Below are 14522 nucleotides of genomic sequence, written 5' to 3' on the forward strand. Positions count from 1 at the left end.
GTGATAAGACTTCCACGTACACAAAAGAATCATGATGCAGTTTGGGTTATTATTGATAGATTGACCAAGTCTACACACTTTTTGCCAGTGAGGATGGATTATAGCCTGGAAAGATTGGCCAAACTATACATTAATGATGTGGTGAGGTTACATGGAGTGCCAGTGTCTATTAGGTTCACTTCTAGATTTTGGGGTAGTCTCCAAAAAGCCCTAGGAACTAGATTGAACTTCAGTATAGCATTCCATCCACAGATAGACGGCCAATCTAAAAGGATCATTTAGATTTTGGAGGATATGCTTTGAGCTTGTGTGATTGAGTTTGAAGGGTGTTGGGACACACACTTGCCTTTAATTGAATTTGCCTACAATAACAATTATCAGTCAAGCATCAGGATGCCTCCATACAAAGCACTTTATGGTAGAAAGTGTAGAACTCCCTTGTGTTGGGATGAAGTGGGTGAGAGGAAGTTGATTGGCCCAGAATTAGTGCAGTAGAGGGAAGAAAAGGTTAAGCTCACTAGAGACAGACTCAAAGTTGCAACGGATAGACAGAAGTCCTACATTGACCTAAAGAGAAGAGATATTTGGTACGTGTGGGTGACAAGGTGTTCTTGAAAGTTTCCCCACAGAAGAGGATCATAAGGTTTGGTAGAAAGGGGAAACTAAGTCCTCGCTTCATTGGGTCGTATGAGGTTCTAGAAAAAGTGGGTCCATATAGACTTGCATTGCCTCCGGAGTTGGAAAAGATTCACAATGTCTTTCATGTCTCCATGTTGAGGAGGTACAGATCAGACCCCTCTCACATTTTGCCAGTAGAGGAGATAGACTGAATCCAGACCTGACATATGATGAAGAGATCTTGGCACATGAGGTGAAGCAGCTGAGGAACTAGCAAATACCTCTAGTGAAAGTGCTGTGAAACCATCATTCAGGCCAGGAGGCTACATGGGAGCATGAGGAGGACATGAGGAGACAGCACCCACAGCTATTCAGAGACTGAGACCAGGTAAATTTCGAGGATGAAATTTACTTTTAAAGAGGGGAGAATTGTAACACCCTGAACCACCGAGTTATGAATAGTACCATTTTTGGTACATGACTAGTACTATTCAAAGACACCTTGAGGACTAAAAATAAATAAAAAATTAATTGAGATAGACACAATAAAAATTCAAGTGACCAAAAAATATAAGGATTCACTAGGTATATTGTAAAAGAGTGATTATGACCCGATAAGGGGCATTTTGGTCAATTCACTTTAAGAGTTGATTTTTTTTTACCAAAAAGTCAATTTAATTAAATAAAAATAAATTATTGAATTATGAAGAAATATTGTAGAAAATTTAGTGTAAATATAAAAAGAAAAGAAAAGAAATAAAATTGTAAGTTTTATGACATTTTTGACACAATTAAAATTTTTAATTGAAATAAACTAATTTTGGGAATAAATATATATAAAAGATAAGAAAAATTAAAAAGCTATTTCTTCCCTTTCTTTCCCATTTAGTTACCACCCACTCCCTCTCCTTCTCTCTTTCTTTCGTTCTTCTTCTTCCTTCTTTCTCCATTGACACCCATTCTCAAAACTCAATTCCTTACTTTTCCTCTATGGGTTTTCCATCTAATTAGTAGATAACATCAAATTAATCTTTGATTTAGAGATTAAAAGTAAGGGGAAACAAGAAATTAGAAGAGGAACAAGATTTGGAAGAGATTGGAAGTAGGAAAAATCATCAAGTGAGGTAAGCTCTCTCTTTCATGCTTGATTTACCAAGTATGCTTTAAATCAAGTTTGGGTGTGATGAAATAACATGAGAAATTGAAAGGAAACATATATGGAAATCTAAACTAGGGTTTTGGCCAACTTAGGGAAAATTAGAGTTTTTATGTATTTTAGTTAAATTGATGATAAATCTAAGTTAAATTAAAGTAGTATGCATGAATAGGAGTAGTAAGATTTCATGGGATTGCATAAATTGAATTATGGAAGATTAGGGTTCATGGGGAAATTGGATTTTGGTGCTAGAGAGTGAAATTGGTGTGTGTAGTGTTAAATTATGATCATTTGAGGTTTATTTAGTTTGAATTGACATTGGGTTTATGAACGAAAGTAATGAAATGGTAGGATTAGGGAAAATTGTAAACTTTGATGTTGGAAAATTATAGGTTTTGTTTTAGGAAGTGCCATTAATGTGTCAATGCTAAATTATAGTCATTTTGGGTGAATTAAATGTGAATTGAGGTTGGTTTGAGGGAACAATTGAAGAAATGAAAAATTGAACTCAGGATAGAATTTTGCACACTGAATTCAGTGTGTTTGGAAGCCCATAACTTGAGCTACACAGCTCCAATTTGTGTGAAACCAATTGAAAACAAAACTTAAGACATGGGGCTAGAATTTTCATGAAGATACCCTGCCTTAAAAATGAACTTAAGCTACCCGAAATGATCCTTGAAATGGGAGATAAAATTCTAGAACCTGCAGAATTTGACCATATGAACAGTAAACTTTGAATAGCCATAAGTCTCTCTAGAACACTCCAATTTAGGCGCTTCTTGAACCGATGGAAATATAAGACATAGTAGAACATTTCATATGAAGAACTTAAGGCCAAATTATGGACTTAACCCAATCAAATTGCTAAGCAAAGTTGAATCACCAGATCTGCAAAAATCTAAAAATCTGCAGATTTACCATATGAACAGTAAATTTTGCATGGCCATAACTCTCTCTAGAAAACTCTGATTTAGAAGATTCTTGAACCGATGGAAACCTAAGACATAGTAGAACATTTTGTATGAAGAACATTAGACCAAATTCAGTAAATTATGGACTTCACTTGATCAAATTGCTGAATGAAGTTGGATCGATAAATCTGCCAGAACTGAATATGCAGAAATGAACAGTGACATGAACAGTAGCTGTGTTTTGGTCATAACTTGAGCAACACAGCTCCGAATTAGGCAATTTGAAAAGGAAAATAAATTAAAGAACTAAATGAACAATTTTCATGAAGAACACCTTATCAAATGATGATCGAAACTACGTAAAAATTGGGTTTAATGATTGGGGCACCAAGCTTTCACAAAACCAAAATATTCTAAAATTTTCAATATGCATGTAATGAGTTTTTGGTAGCAATTGAGATTGGTATTGAGGTATTCTATTTGTGTATTTTTAGTAGAAAAAGAAGTTGTAACAGACAAGGAGAAGTAGGTAACAAGGAAGGAGAATTATTGAAGGTTTATGCACAACTAACCTTTTCTTCATTTTTAAACTTGTAAATTGCTTGGAATGTGTTAAATTGAATGAGTTTGCTTTGAACAAGTTTACTTTGACTGAAATATGGTTTTTCTCTTACATTTAAGAAATTTGGGTGTTGCCACCTTTATATGGATATTACGATGAATTTAAATGTGTTTATTGGTTTATAAATGTGATTGTTGAGTGGGAAATTTTTGGAAACTGTTTTGAAACCACAGTTAGCATGACAGTCCCTTTCGGAACTCCCCAGTAGCAATGGCTACTTGGGGTTGATAATTGATATTGATTATGTCTCCCATTAATAACAATTAGTGGGGTAAGACTACATTAGTACTCATTAGCTAGCTAGCCCTTCCTTCATTAATAACGGTTAGTGAGGTTGAGATTGCTTTATCATGGTGTACAACACGGTACTGATCGTGAAATTTTGTGTTATGGCCTAAACTGTGTGTTGATGTTGGCAACACTAATGCATTGTGAATTGTGATTTATGAAATATGATTTCTCTTTTGAAATGTTATTCCAATAAATGGCCTTTATGGACTTAGAACTATTGTGAAGTTTTCATGCTTAAGAAAAATGTGATTTATTATGCTTTGATAAATTGTGTTTTACCTTAAGTTTGAAAGTTATTAGTTGTGCACCACTAAGTGATATACTCAGCAATAGCTTCTTTATGCTGTCGCAGGTAAGGGAAAGGAGAAGGCTGCCGAGTGAAAGACTTGAAAGCAGTATTTTGGTATTATTTGTGGGTATTTATGTTAGGTATATCCTTGTGATTCCTTTGGATGTATTTTGTACCTATATGTATGGATGTATGGATATTGAGCAGTTTGTATTTAAAAGCATTGCATTGCTATCACATTTTGAGTTTGTAACTATTTTGTATTTTACTTTGAGACTTATGAAAATATAACTTTTGCAATATTTAGTCTATCATTATTTCCAATAAATGTTTACATCGAATTTTAACTATTCTCACGCTATTTTCGCAAAAGAATTGATAATATAAAAAGCTATGGTTTATTTTAAAATCCTTTGTAGCATAACTAACGGGTTATCGGTAGGTGGAGTTCGGTAATTCATTAGGTATTCTACGGGAACATGTCGTGCCTTACAAGGGATAAGGTGTGACAGTAGGTATTGTATTTGGTCTTGAGCAGTTGTACAGTGATGTTGTAAATTATTTTATTTTGTAAAAATGTTGTAATATAAACGTTTTATTTTAATTTATTAAATGGTCAATTTTTTTTTTATTTGAATTTTTTTTTTATGAATTGATTTTGAATGGTGAATGTGAAATTGAGTGGTGTTGAGATATATTGGAGGTTAGGGTTGTGATTGAAAATTATTTGGGAGTGTTTTTACAGGTTTTGAAGATTTGGTTTTTCTCAATTATAGACAACACTCTACTGAAATTTTTACAAAATTTGCGGAAAAATAAAATTTATCAAAATTTTTAACTAGTACTTAAACTTTAATAAAAAGTTTTTAATACCTGTCAAAAGCGCTCACCACCTTTAAAAGAAGACAAAATTATTTTAAAATCTCTTGTAATGTATTTAATGGGTTATCGGTAGGCGAAGTTCGATAATTCATTAAGTATACTACAAGATCATGTTATGCCTTATGGAGGAGTAAGGTGTGGCATGTTTTAGTAGTATCAGAGCTAGTTTTTAAAGTATGTTTTGACCTATGAATTTACATTTTCTTCGTGCTAAGTATAACTACTCGATGTCATTATTTGATACGTATAGTGCATTACAATATAAATATGAACTAACGGAGGGAGATAATTGATTGTATTAAGATGATTGATGATATTTAGAAGTGCCATGTATGCTATTTGAAGTAAAGGAGTTGGAGGAATGAATTTGGGAGTGTAATTTCCTTATAGGTTGAGAATTATTGAAAAATCAGTGTGTGTTTTTAGCCCTAACGGAATCTCTGTAGCCCCAATTGGTATGAGGATATTTAGAGGTAAAACTAGACCTAAAATGTACCATTTTCCATGGAGAAACCATATCCAGATTCGGTCCAGAAAGTGACCTAAAAGTTGCCCCAATCTGGATGACCAAATTGCAAACCCAAAAATTTACCAAATGAACAGTGTCCATTCATTAGGGCATAACTCATTCTAGACAAGTCCAAATGACCTGAAATTTATACCATTAGAAAGCTTAAGCATAAGTATACAACTTCTGTGAAAACACCAGAGCCCAGAAATGTCATTAACTAAGTCAAATTGCTTGCCCAAGTTGGGTTACCAAAATTATCCGGAATCAAAATGCCCAGAATTGTTAGACAATGGCAACTTGACCAGTTTTGGAAAAGAGGCCATAACTTGGTCCATGGAACTCCAAATGCCCTGAAACCACTGCCAAAATTTCAATAAGACATATACCTACAAGATTGTTATTTTGACCAAAACCCCAAAATCAAGAGAAATAGGTCAATTGGCTAGGTCAAAGTAGTGCACAAAATCTGGAAATTGCATAAGTGACCAGAATAGTTCAGGCTAGTTATTAGGTTATAAATGGTGCTAAAAAACTTGAAAAATTACAACTAAAAATTTTAAGTGACCACATGACATAGGAAAACAAACCATATGAGAATACTAGGCCTAAATATTGCTATAACTTATTCAAACAAATTGGTAAAGTATGATACCAAATTGACTAGCTAAGGAACCAAAATTTGCAACTAAATTAGTTATGGTTATTTAACCATAACTTGAGTTCTATAAATCCAATTAACATGATTCAAAAAGGAAAATAAAGACAAGAGTTAGAGGAACAACTTCCATAAAGGAAGTGTGTCCAAACAGCAGCCACAAATTGCTCAAATTAATAGGAAAAATTAAGACATTAAAACTGAACCTAAAGAAAGGTTCATAACAAATTATTTTATGGTAAGGGTTGTAACCCCAATATGTTGCTAAACATTAATTTACATGAAATAGGTATGTGGGACCCACTTTCCCACTACAAAATGACATGAAAAAAATCTAATAAGGAATTAATAATTCTTAATTGCCCAAAGTAAACCTAGGCTTATGTATATCGTTTGGATCGATTGGTGTACTAATTAGGGACTACAGATAGCCGTACTACCTACATAAGTAATCATTGATCGACAAAATATGTTTGAAATGATTATTCTACAGGCTATATGCTTGCCCGTTGGCCATAGTGCCAAATTTTATTTCTGGCTTTGGAAGCCTGCCCATTGGCCTTGTGCCTGATATGACAGTTGTATACAGGGTAGACATATGGCTGTCTAACTAGGGTATCCAACACTTATAGTCTGTTATAGGTTACTTGGGCACTGTTACAAATCAATTAAGACTGAAAATATATGAAATGACCAGAAAAGATACTGTTAAATCTAATTATTCTCAAAGTGCTGAAAACTCATAAATAACTTAGAATATGTGGAATTTAGCATAGAATAATTATTTTAATTATTTAATTACATTTCTTTTAAATTATGCACTACAAAACAATTTGCTTAGCGTGTTTGTTTTTCCATCGCGTAAGTGCTGGAGACCAGACACAGCTGCAGTAGTAGCCGCAACAGTAGTGCACTGACAAAGCTCTGACCAGATCTGCCACAGTCCAAAGTCATCTCAGCCTTTTGTATTTTGGTAGTGCCCATGCATAGACTAGTATTTTGGTTCATTATATAGGAACATTATGTAATTATAGTTGTGATGTAAATAAGTTGTAATTTATATATTTTGGACTGTAAATAAAGTTGTGAATTTTTGTATATGAATGAATGAATGAATGAAAAATATATTTTCTTGAAATTGTATAAGTAGAAATGATATCATATGACATGATGCATATAAATATGAAATTATTTTAACAGGTGAATAGTGGAACCCGCCAGATGCTAATAAAACAGAAGAGTTTCTGCCTGGGTATCCACAGAAATAAATTGTGATAAAAAAATTTGTTTTTATCACATGTTTTCTATAAAGTTTAAAATTAACAATGAACAGAATAAGATTAGATAGGGCACTCTGGCACAGAGTGTGGCACGCTTTACTCGGCTATACTGTAGTTGGGTAAGGGGTGTCACATGATTAATTTAGAATTTTCGAAAATTTTATAGAAAATCCGACAGAGTGCCAGCTAAAAATTGAGAAAACAGTTCTTCGGAACCTGTTAAAAAAACACTTCTAATATATTCTTCAAATCTCAACTCCAATCAACTTCAACTAAATTTCATCAAATCTCAATATTGCAAATCATACTTTCATTGCAATTCATAATTTCATAAATAAAAAAATTCATACTCAAATTTCAAAAATAAAATATAGAAATCTCGTTAATTAAATAATTTGCATTAATTACAGGAGTTTACAATTCATAAGGCAAAATGAAAATCTAAGTACAAAACACAAACTTCAAAATACAAAAAAAAAAATACAAAATACAAAACAAAATTCTAGAGTCCTACCAAGTACATTGCAGATGAGAGGTGACACTGGACTCTATGTAAAAATTTGGACTTTCACCTGGTCTAAGGTCGGCTAGGCTCCCCAGCTGTGTCTCCAGTACCTACACATGGCAAAAAGCGACGTGCTAAGCAATACTGCTTAGTGGTGCCAATATAAAATAAAAATAAACTAAAGTAAATAAATATGCAAGTATTTTGTTGATATTTTATGCAACCTAAAATTTTGGTAATTATTAATAATATTATCAATTTGATACTTTTTATGTTCATTATTTGGTAATAATTTATTAAAACTTAATTTAGTTGCCCAAATAACCTATGCAATTTGACCGGACTGAATAAACAGGTAAACTGACACTGGGTATCAAATACCTCGGTCTATCACACCATCGGTCAGAAAGTATCTCTGGGTGTGTAACAGAACAGCTAATAAGCCATAATAAGCATTGGGCACAAGACCAAGTGTGTCAAGTATAGCAGAATGGCCATAGACCATAATATTACGAAATGGTATTAAACGCCATAAATCACAGAATGGTATAAAATTATATGCAGTACTGCTATCAGAACCCTATTGGCATGCCAACCTATCCAAACCAATCGTTCTAGGCATACTAGTTCATTTTATAAAGTTAATTATTTAATTTCTTATTTTTGAGATTTGGTAGTTACTATTCATTTTACTATTCAAACACAAATATTGACTTTTAAATATATAATAGGTTTGTTATTTCTAATTTCACCTAGATACCACATTTTGAACTTTATACTTGTTGGTACTAGTTACCAAACTCAATTCATAGCCTATTGGTTTTTATTTCAAATTTCTAGATTTTATGGTCCATATTTACTATTCCACTGGACCAAGCTACAAAATTGTTATAAATAGCTTATATGTTAGATAGTATAGAGAGAAAGAATTTCTATATTGTTAAAATATAAGAAAGTGAAGGAATGGCAAGAGTGAAATATGTATAGAATATATATATATATATATATATATATATATATATATATATATATATATATATATATATATAATTCAATATATATTATTCTATTATGGCACTTAACAAATAGATGTGTCTGTTAATAGACAGACATATCAATTCTATACAAACAGTCACAACTGTTTGTATAGGTATCTGTTAATAAACATACATGTCTATTCTATATAAATTGTCACAACTATTTGTATAGGTATCTTTTAATAAACAGACATGTCTATTTCATAAACAGTTGTATCTATTGGAGATAGACAGATGTGTCTATCTAGTAAAGGTGCCATGACTTTTCATTCATTATAAATATGAATGAGTTTTTTCAATCCAGATAAATATTACTTCTACTTCTTCTTCTTTTCTTCTAGTCTCTCTAAATTCAGTTCATATAAAGAGTTCTTAAGGGAAATCTTCAGGAGTTGCTGTCTGCAGATTTCAGGCTTTGTTGTATCCTGGAGGTATATTGCTATAACCTTGCAGCAATCTAGTGGGGGCAATTAATACCTTAAAGATAGTGATTCATCACGCCTCAAAGCCTATTCTACACCCACTGCCTCAACAATTGAATTATATATATATATATAATTCTATAAGGAATTTGGCTAAACTTTCTTCATGAAAGTTGTTCCTTAATGTGTATTCTTTAATTCTCTTCTTGAATCACTCCATTTGGAGTTTTATAGCTCAAGTTATGCCATTTTTCCCATTGCTGACCGGATTGGCCATTATCCAGAATTTCTGGGCAGAAATTAGTTTTAGCAGTTTTTGTGACCTAACTTTGGCTAGCAATTTCATTTGGTTAAAGCCTGAATTTGAGTTTATGTTCTTCATGAAAGTTGTTCTAAATTGTCTAAGCTTTCCATGGCCACAAAAATCAGGTCATTTGGACCTTTCTACACTGAGTTATGGTCAAATGAACAAACACTATTCATTTGGTTATTTTCCAGTGCCAACATATTGGTCACCCAGATTGAGGCAGTGTTTAGGTCATCCTAAGTTGGTTTACTAGGCAAGATTCCTTCATAAAAAATGTGCCATTATGTATCTAGTTTCACCTCCAATTGGCCTTGTACCAATTGAAGTTAAAAAAATCAAGTTATTACAGCCTAACCACACTGGAATCAAGTCCAGTAATTCTAGCACATTAGGGATAGCATACCAAATCAATTCTTAATGCCAAAATTCATTCTAAATTAGGGTCCATTCATCTCAAATGGTCATTAATTGACCATTGAAACACCAATTAAATAGCTAAGCACCAAATCCCCAATTATCTCTAAACCCTAATTCATCTTCTCACTCAAATCATGCAATTCATACAATCTTCCCTTCTAATTAATAGATTAACATCTATCATCATCCATAAATATATCTATACTCAACAAACACATCAAACCACATACACACTAAGGCTAGCTGAAATTTTTGATCCTTTCACTTATGCATAAATTTCAACTCTTCTCATGCAATTCACTTAAAATCAAACTTACACTTAAAGAAATTACAAAATTCTATGGTTATTTGGACACTTACCTCTTGTAGTATATTTTCAAGAGACCCAAATCTTCAATTTTTCTTTTTCCTTTTTCCACCAAATTCTTCTCCTTGATGAAATATTGAGGTTTAGTCTTAGAAATTTGAGGTTTAAAGGAAAGAAAGCTAGGGAAATCAAGCTTTTAAAGACAACAATGGAAGGTAGAGAGAGAGAGCTAGAGTTCGGTCACCATGAAAGAAGAAGAGAGCAAATGGCTTTTCTAATTTGTGATCTCTTTTTCCCCTTTTTAATGCGTTATAAGTGTGCTTGTTGGATTATGATTGACTAGCACAATTTTATTGCATCATGCTTACATAAGCATGATGTCATAATTAGGTATTTTTTTTATTTTTAACTCATTTTTAATTAAATTTTTATCAATATTTGTTCTTATTTTATGTCATATAATTCACCTACTTAAATGGACAAGTTGGTCAAAATCGTCTCTCAAGGCGAAATGACCAAAATGCCCTTCGTTTTACTTAACGAGCTAAAATCATCTGCACCTATTTAGAAAATTCTTTAAACATTTTCCTGGCATTCTAGTGCCATCAAAACCTCAATAACTCTTCTCTGGAGTTTTGAAAATTATTTCACAGGGTTTCCCCATGGGTCTAGGGTCGTTAACTATCTTCATAGTAGCTTCCCCTTAGGTCACCCATCGCTAGAGCTATGACTCATTCAACTTTATTGTATTTTATTTCTTAAATTTTTCCTTAATTTTTCTTATTATTATTTTAGTTATTTATGACTCTTCACTCTAGTTTAAATATAGTTCCAGACATTCTGGCTATTCGGATAGACATTAGTCATCGAAATAGTAGAATGTACGGACTATCTAAACTGAGGGCATTACAAGCTGCACTTGCTAGAAAGATGATTAGAAAAGGGTGCGAAGCATATTTAGCCCATGTGACAGACACCTAAGTAGGGAGTCCAGAATTAAGGGATATTCCTACTATAAGTGAATTTTCGGACGTCTTTCCAGAAGAGTTGCCAAGATTAGCTCCGAAAAAAGAGGTGTAATTCGACATTGAGATTATGCCTGGTGTGGAACCAAATTTTATCACTCCTTATAGGATGGCACCTGCTGAGTTGAAAGAGTTAAAGGTGCAATTGCAAGAGTTGCTAGGTAAGGGTTTCATCTGCCCTAGTATGTCACCTTGGGGAGCACCAGTATTATTTGTGAAGAAGAAGGATGGTACTCTTCGTCTATGCATAGACTACAGACAGTTGAATAAGATGACCATAAAGAATAGATATCCTCTGCCACTGATTGATGATCTATTTGATCAGTTGAAGGATGCAACTGTATTCTCCAAAATTGAGCTACTATCTGTTAAGGGTGCAGGAGTAAAGTATGCCTGGTATGGCCATAATGAATTCTTGGTGATGCCACTTGGATTAACTAATACTCCAGCTGCTTTTATGGGCCTGATGAACACTATCTTTAGGCCATATTTGGATCAGTTTGTAGTGGTATTCATTTATGATATTTTGGTGTACTCAAAGAATGCAGAGGAACATGACAAGCACTTCAGGATAGTATTGCAGACTTTGAGGGAGAAACAGTTGTATGCCAAACTGTCGAAATGTGAGTTTTGGCTGAGGGAGATTACATTTTTGGGGCATATTGTATCTTCAGAGGGTATCCAGGTGGATCCTAGCAAAGTAGAAGCCATTCTTAATTGGAATTCACCCAGAAATGTCACTGAAATTCAGAGTTTCCTTAGTTTAGCCAGGTATTACTGAAGGTTTGTGAAGGAATTCTCCATGCTAGCATCTCCGTTGACTAAGCTACTAAGGAAGGATGTGAAATTTTAGTGGACTGATCGGTGCCAGAAGAGTTTTGATGAGTTGAAGAGGTGTTTAGTTGAAGCTCCAGTCTTAACTTTGCCCACCTTGGGTAAAGAGTACACCATATACAGTGATGCTTCTCATAATGAATTGGGTTGTGTGTTGATGCAAGATAGAAATGTCATTGCCTGTGCTTAAACTAGCTTAAACCATATGATCAATAAAACTATAAGAATTCAATCACCCACTAGAAATCCATCCTAGAAATCCATCCAACTAGGATTTCCATTTCCAACTTTGGAAGTGTAGGATTCGTTAAGTTAGTGGGAGGACCAATTTGATTAAAAGATCATAATCATTTTGGTTAATTACTTGATACATTTACTAATTAATCTAGATTTTCTGTAGTTAATTTTTCTGATAATAATCAGCACACAACAACCACCACCATCCAATATCCTTGCGAGCATACTTGATCACAATAGGTTGATGGGACCTAATCTTTCTGATTTGCTCAGAAATTTAAAACTTATCCTGAACCTAGAACGTATTGGATATGTTTTAGACTCAAAGGTTCCTGGTCCCTTACCTCCAGAGGCCACTCAAGAGGAACTAGACACTTTGGACAAGTGAAAGGAGCATGATATAAAAGCCAAATGTTACATGATTGCTTCTATGACTAATGAGTTACAAAAGTAGCATGAAAATATGCAGAGTGCAAGTGAGATGCTCCTTCACCTACAAAAGTTGTATGGTTAACACAGTAGGAATGCTAGGTATGAGATATCTAGATAGCTATTTCGCATGAGGATGTCAGAGGGACAGAATGTGGGAGATCATGTCCACAAGATGATTCGGCTTATTGAGCAGTTGGAACATCTTGATTTTCACATGGATTTCCATCTGCAGACGAATCTGATCCTTCAGTCCCTGCCTGAGTCATTTGTGAATTTTGTGATAAATTTCTATATGACAAATCAAGAGTGTACTCTGGCTGGTTTGCTTAACATACTGGTTATTGCCCAAAAGAATATACCGGGCAATAAAGGAAAAGAGGTGGCTTTGATTGCATCTTCTTTTTCTGGTGAAAAGTCTAAAAAGAAGAAAGGCAATAAGAATAGGAAACCTTAAATTCTTGGACCTTCCAAGAAGATAGCCAAACAGAAGGGCAAGACCAAAGCTAAAAAAGGCAAGGGAAAGTGTTTCCATTGCCAGAAGGATGGGCATTGGAAGAGGAACTGCCTAGAGTATCTTGCTTCTCTGAAGGACAAGAAGGATAGACCTTCAGAAGGTATGTCTATGTCTTGTTATTTAGATTCTGATGATACTCATAGTTCATTTACAGCTTGGGTTTTAGATACTGGTGCTAGTTCTCGCATTACTTTTGATATGCAAGAACTAGCAAATAGTAGCAGCTTGCAGTCACCAGATATTAGACTCCGAGTTGGCAATAGCTCAACTGTTGAAGCTTTAGCCATAGGATCTAAATTTTTATACATGTATGGACATGTTCTGTATTTAAATAATGTTTTGTATGTACAAGATGCTTTTAAGGACATTATTTCTATATCTAGTTTGACTAGAAATGGCTATGAATTTCAGTTCACAAATGATGTTGCAATATTTATTTTGGAAATAAATATGTTAGCTCGGATTATATGCATGATGGACTTTATTAGTTAGATAATAATGTTAAATACAAATCTAAATGAATGTAATGCCATGATGAAAATCAACTCAAGTTCAAAATATATTTGGCACTTAAGATTAGGTCATGTTGTAGAAGATAGGATTACAAAGCTGGAGAAAATGGGGATTTTATCCTTATTAGGCTCTGAACCTACTCCAACTTGTGAATCCTGCCTTGAAGGCAAAATGAATAGATCACCTTTTGTTGGACAAGGGTTAAGAGCTGAAAATATTTTGGAATTGATACATAGTGATGTATGTGGTCCATTTAAGGAAATGGCTAGAGGTAGTTTTCATTACTTTATTACCTTTACTGATGATAAAACATGGTTTGGGTATTTGTATTTGATGAAATACAAACATGAATCCTCTGAAAAGTTTAAAGAATTTAAATCTGAAGTAGAGAATCAAACAGAAAAAAGTATTATAACTCTTCGATCAGATCGTGTAGGTGAATACTTAAGTACTGAATTTGATGAATACTTGAAAGAGTATGGCATTATCTCTCAACTGACTCCTCTAGGAACACCACAGTTGAATGGTGTATCTGAAAGGAGAAATCGTACCCTATTAGATATGGTATACAGTATGCAGAGCTATACTAATATGCCAATCTCCTTTTGGAGATTTGCATTAGAATCAGCTTTACACATTTTGAATAGGATTCCATCAAAATTAGTCTCTTCCACACCTTATTAGATATGGCATGGAAGAAAACTCAGTCTCAAACATGTTAGTCTTAAACATGTTAAGATTTGGGGTTGTCCAG

Source organism: Hevea brasiliensis, chromosome 9 (assembly GCF_030052815.1).
Source record: "Hevea brasiliensis isolate MT/VB/25A 57/8 chromosome 9, ASM3005281v1, whole genome shotgun sequence".
Classification (NCBI taxonomy): domain Eukaryota; kingdom Viridiplantae; phylum Streptophyta; class Magnoliopsida; order Malpighiales; family Euphorbiaceae; genus Hevea; species Hevea brasiliensis.